The following is a 6,179-nucleotide window of genomic DNA, read 5'->3' as shown; positions in this document are numbered from 1 at the left end:
ATAACAAAAACAGAAGTAAACATGCTATTTTTAATTGAAATAAAAAGTATTTTTAACATGAACGAATGACTGGCTTACTTCTTTACGTTATAAGTTTTCTGTGGGCCTCATTTATAAAACGGTCATACGTACAGATTTGATCTTCGAGTGTGTGTACGCCACAATTCAGATTTACAAAAAAAATTGTGGAAAAGTGCTTAGCGCCACGTCAGGTTTTAAGCAGGCGTACACACTTTTCCTTGTGGCAGAGAGTCGAACTGCAGTTTGGAAATATAAGCAATTCCTTCTGCTTGCCATTCTCGAGTAAAGGATTTGAACATTGACCGATGCCCTTTTTATATGCTAATGACATTAATTAGATGTTAGGGGGGTCTAATGTTATTTCATGCATTCTGCCTTATTTACACTGTTAAAGGGTAACTAAACCCCTGCTCAGAGCTTAACTCCACCCACTGGCAAATTTTGAAAAATGCTGGAAAAGTGGGCAGAGCCCAGCGGAGACAGAGGGGACGAACCGAGGGCGGGGCTGAGCGGAGGGCATGCACCTGAGACCCGCAGTGACCGATTGATTGACAGCTGTCTGACTCGCGAGTCGCAAAGATGGAGAATGACTGGAGTGACGCCAGCTTTGCAACAGAGCGGTCATTTCTCCTACCTTCACCTGAAGCGGAGGAGGGTGGATTGTCTGTAGACACAAACCCGGAGCCTTATCAATGCAAGCCGCTGCTCAAACTGCGTTAACTCCCGATGCCGACGATGCTAGTGAAGCAGCCGCGCAAGAGAACTGACCTAATCTATCTGCGTCCGCGGCAACCACTTGTGTGTAAGGGTTTGAAAGCGCGTCTCATGTATGAAAATGATCTGTACACATGACGGGCGGCAATAATATCGCAATAAAAGCCTGACATGTACTGACAACTGCATTAGTTAACCGTATTTTCTTCAATACAATGTTAAAGCAAGTGTCAAGTCAGTTTCATTCATAATGTTTCTACTTCATGTAATATGACAGTTCATACTGGAGTGAAGCTGTTCTCATCATGTGATTGGGGGAAACATTTCTGAGGGCGTGGTGAGCTCGTGCCAGGGGCGTTGGCAGTGCCATCCTACGTCACGATGACCCACAACGTCCAATAGGAAAACTCAACTGCAGTAGCCACCGTTCAACCTTAAGAGGGCAGCACTTTGGCGGTTTTACACCATATTTTATAGAATTAAAACACTTTATACTCAAATGTCAAAACATTTACTCGAATCAATTAACAGCATTAATAAAGCCCCAGTATTACCGATCATTAACTAAAAAAAGTTGGTTTAGGGTTTAGTTACCCTTTAAAGAGTTGATTCTCATGATAAACATGGACAAAGTTTCAAAAAATGAGTTGGACGTGTGACAGAGTAATTCTGTGTCAAATACACACACACACACACACACACACACACACACACACACACACACACACACACACACACACACACACACACACACACACACACACACACACACACATCAACCAAGCGAGAACAAGAGAGCGTCCATCAACGAGCTTTGTTCGTGTTATGGGAGCCGTCAGCGGTGCTGGCGTTGTGTTTATAGACACGAGATCAACAATGTCACTAAAGAAGTGTGTTTCTGGTGTGAGGGAAAGATCACCTTGTTCAGCTTCACAAATAACCCAGCGTTAAGGGAACAGTGGATGCAGTTTGTGTTTCCGGAGTTCTGCAAGTGTGTGTGTGATAGGTGTGTGTGTCTTTATGGTGCCTTTCTAGTGGTTATACTATTTGTCCTTTGTGGAGCTTAACAGCACCTGCTTACTTCTGTGATTCAAAGGAATAGAGATTCAATTGTGGAGCAGAGTATAAAAATGTATGAAAAAAAGTGCCTCATGGGTTTAAAAATGTCAGACTCCCTGATTAGTGTCTTGACTACTCTGCCGAAAAATCCAGTATAAACCAGCATGAATTCCAGGTGGTCGAGCTGGTGGACTATACACAAGTTAATGCGCCAAATCGTGGGCGGCGCCATTACTCTACACAAATGCATTTCATTTCCGCCGGAAGTGGTTTGCGCAGCGTCTGCCGGTGTAAACACAGCGATCACGATGCTAGCTTGGGAACACAGTTCTACTACTTTGACTGGAGATGGCGTTACTCTCCCCCACCCGAATTCAGTGCAGAACTGGGAGGATAACATGACGACGTGGCCCAGCATAACGTACAGCAAGATTTGCTCGTACTTCGTGCAATCCATGGCAATAGATGGAAAAGCAATGGACAATCTGAAAGCCTCCGAGGCATATCAATATCTGCACAGCAACAAAGTCAGTTGTGTAATGTCATACAAACATGATCGTTTTGTTTATCTGAAAGCAAATGTAGAGCCTAGCCAGTGTTTGAACAATGTGTGGCATAATGCTTGGGTGCTGGTAACTGAAGCTGGAGAAGTCAAAACTGCGGGATGTACGTGTGTTGCTGGACCAGGGAGATCTTGTTCCCACTCAGCTGCGATCCTGTGGAAGGTAAAGTTAACTATATTATTTGACCATTGTAGCCTAGGCCTATGTCTTTTTTTATTGTTGGTATCCGCACTACATCATTGGCTACTTTGCTAGAGTGCAAAGTGCGTGTGTGCCATGATTAGGGATGGGAATCGAGCAGATGTATGCATGAAACAGCCCCCCCCCCCCCCCCTCTAAAGAATCGGATCGATAAGCAGAATCGTCAGTGGCATTGATATTGATAAAATCTTATCAATTCCCATTCCTAGCCATGATGATAATAATAATAACGCATTTTCTTCATAAAGTGCATTTCTGCGAGCCCAATGTTCTGTATATTCATTGTAGGCTATGTGTGCAATGTATTACATCATATGACGTGTGCAGTAAACCCATTATAATATCTATGCACTTTTTTACTATATCTCTCTAGGTAGAAAATGCTGTGAGACAGGGGAAAACCGGGCGTGCCTGCACAGACGGACAGAACCAGTGGAATGCTGGGTCTAAAAGAAATGCTGGTCAGAGGAAGATGAAGTATGTGCGCTTCAAACGACACAACAGGAAGGATCTCCACCAGCCGTCACCAACTTTACAGCCATCCTCTACCACTCCAGAACCGGCACAGGAGGTGACACTCTTTAGGACTCATGAAGAGTGGAGGAAGAACGCACTTGCCTCACCAATGGCAGAACTTTTCAATTGCCCTGGGAATAGCCTCCTGCAGCTCTGCTTTAATGCTAATACCTCCTCCATCACCGAGCCAACACCATGTCCACAACTCCATCTCCTAACCCATGATGAGCACCACACACCACTGGCTTGTGTAAAATGCAGAACCTTCTATGATGAATACATTAAAATGTCCACAGCCCAGCTTGAGGAGATTGAGAAGGTTACAAAAGCACAGAGCAAAGAACAGGTCTGGCATGATGCGCGGAAAGTGCGCGTCACAGCGAGCACGGCTAGAAAGGTCCCCATTCGCTCAACCACGGCACCTGACAAGTTTTTGTCTGAACACTTACACCCATCCTTCCGTGGCAATGCCGCAACCCGTCAAGGAGCGGAGGGGGAGGAACTTGCAAGGGACTATTTGGAAACTCTGGGCAACAGCATTGAAACCAAAGGCTTAGTGGTGTGCGAAAAGGAACCGTGGCTTGCAGCATCTCCTGATGGAGTGATAAACAAAGACAATCTGTTGGAGATCAAATCACCTGTGATGGGAAACAAGTCACTTGCAGAATTTTTGGCAACAAAGAACTGCGAAATCACAACTGTGGCAAACGGAGATAGGGTAGATTACCATATTGCCTGCAATGGTCCAAAAGGCTACTACATGCAGGTACAAATTGGGATGTACTGCACAGGGCTTCAGCACTCCAAGTTGGTGATCTGGAACAACACTGAGCACCTAGAAATCGAAGTACCCTACGACCAAGGCTTTGTCTAGGGGCATATCATAAGGCTGCACACATTCTACTTTGCCCACATGCTCCCAAAAATTGTTGATGATTTTGTTGAGGGAAGGTTACAGTTCTGCAGTAAATATCTTAGCATTTTAAAACTAAAATAAACTACCGGTACATTACATTATCTCTTTATGCTGTGCAATATATCAGTGTGCCTGTACTGTTTGAATGAAAATTAAAGTTTGATGTTATTTCATTTCATTTCGTTTAATTATTATTTAAGCGAAACCTTCCTTATTATTTAATTATTGCACTGAACTACGATCATGAATGATAGGCCTTATGTTCCTTAGAGTGCTACAATTTCTTTTAACACAGTTCATCATTCATAGTAAGCTCATACTGTACATAAAATTATGTTTTATAAACAAAGTTCGGGAGGAGTACGTTCAGATAATTGACACAGGTGGAGAGCATACAAAAAATACAAAAGCAGCCCACACAATTACATTACTATGAAAATATTCATATATAATAATAAAAAATACAATGCATGCAGTATTTGTTGTGTTTATCTGTATTTAATGAACAACATGGCTGGGTGTTGGTAGACAGGGACACAAGGCAAGATTCTAAACCTCATGAGGCACTCTGATTAGTGGACTCTTTAGGTTAACTAGGCCAGCACATATGGTTAAGATGTTGTCCAGTTTCGGTGCCATGCTGATGGGAACGGTCTGGGATAAAATCTTAAAGACCTTCAGTCTCTGGATTGCTCTTTCCACGTGTATGCGGACAGTGGCTACTCGCCTGGTGCGTGTCGTCTCCTCATTGGTCAACTGATTGCGCCTGTAGGTGAATGCAGGGATGTTCAAACGGACCCTTCTCTCATCAAGCAAGTCTCGAATGGTGAACCCACGGTCCGCCATGACCTCATCACCAGCCCTCAGATAGTCTAGGAACCCACTGTCCATGGTGATAAACTTATCGCTGCTTCTGCCAGCATAGGCATCAGATATAAACATAATTAGCCCATTAGGGGCCACAGCGACGAGATATTTCACAGTGTTGCGTGATTTGTACTGGCTGAAAGTGTCACTTCTTGAGTCGTGGTTTGTGGCTCTCTGCATGGCACTTTCGGCACAGTCAATGATGCAGGTGGTTCGAGGGTAGTTTTTCTGAAATGACAAGGGCATGGTGGCACGAATGGTCTCTCTTGGAAGCCAGGGGATCAGGACTTTGAACTGTTCACCCATCACGTCAATCCAGTGACTAATCACAATGCTTGCCATGGATGTAGACACATTGAAGCGGTGAGCAATATCTCCTAATATTAGGTTTAGTTTTATCTTCATCAAGGTCATCAGGATTTGGTCAACAACGGGAAGGGTAATTGATGGCTTACTGAAAGGCAACAACACCCTCACCAGGGTGAAAAATTGAACCATACGCACTCCTGTATACAGCCGGGACCTAGCATCATCAATGACCGTTGTGCTAGTCACAGTAGGGCCCATTTCTGCCTCGTACTGTGTGGCCTTGTCTACTTTAACAGACTGTGTTGTTGAACAGTACATGTGGTCAATTTGTGACGGATCCTCCCATTGGGTCTGGGCATCTCGAAATTTTGGTGTAGCAGGCTCGGCCTCACAGGCAGGCTGACAGGTTTCAGGAGCATCTAAAAAAGGGAAGAGAAAACATTGATGGAGCAAAATTAATGCAGGCATATAGTCCTCTCACTACAAATATCACAATGGCAAAATTTGATATGTGCAGGCACCGGCTTCAAACACCACAAGAACTCATCATTCTCCAGGCATTTTTCATTAAACTTGAATTTACCCATTTTAAACTAGCTAGGAGGCTGTTCAGATAGCTAAAGTTCTACTTGCTTTCTGCTACCTTAATTCTCTCTGATACGCAGAAACCAACGCACTGACCGTAGGAAAATAGCAAAATTAAATGTTTAGTCATAGCCTCTTACATTTCAAATTGTAAAACAGTGTCTATGCCAAAGTGTTCTCAATATTTTGGACATACCACACCATAATCATTACCTGGTTTGAGAGGACTATTTACACATGCACATCATGGTATGTAAGGTCATAGTTGTATTCATACACATACACATCATGGTATGTAAGGTCATTTTTTAGAAAATGAAAAAACTTCATATGGGCATTAATTTATGCCAGAAAATAACATATATGACCTCCGAATTACGGGGACACTAGTGTCGTCATAATGCTGGTGAGTAACCTGACATTTTGTC

This window comes from Gobio gobio (assembly GCF_949357685.1).
Source record: "Gobio gobio genome assembly, chromosome: 25".
Taxonomy (NCBI): Eukaryota; Metazoa; Chordata; class Actinopteri; order Cypriniformes; family Gobionidae; genus Gobio; species Gobio gobio.
This window is presented reverse-complemented; position numbering follows the sequence as displayed.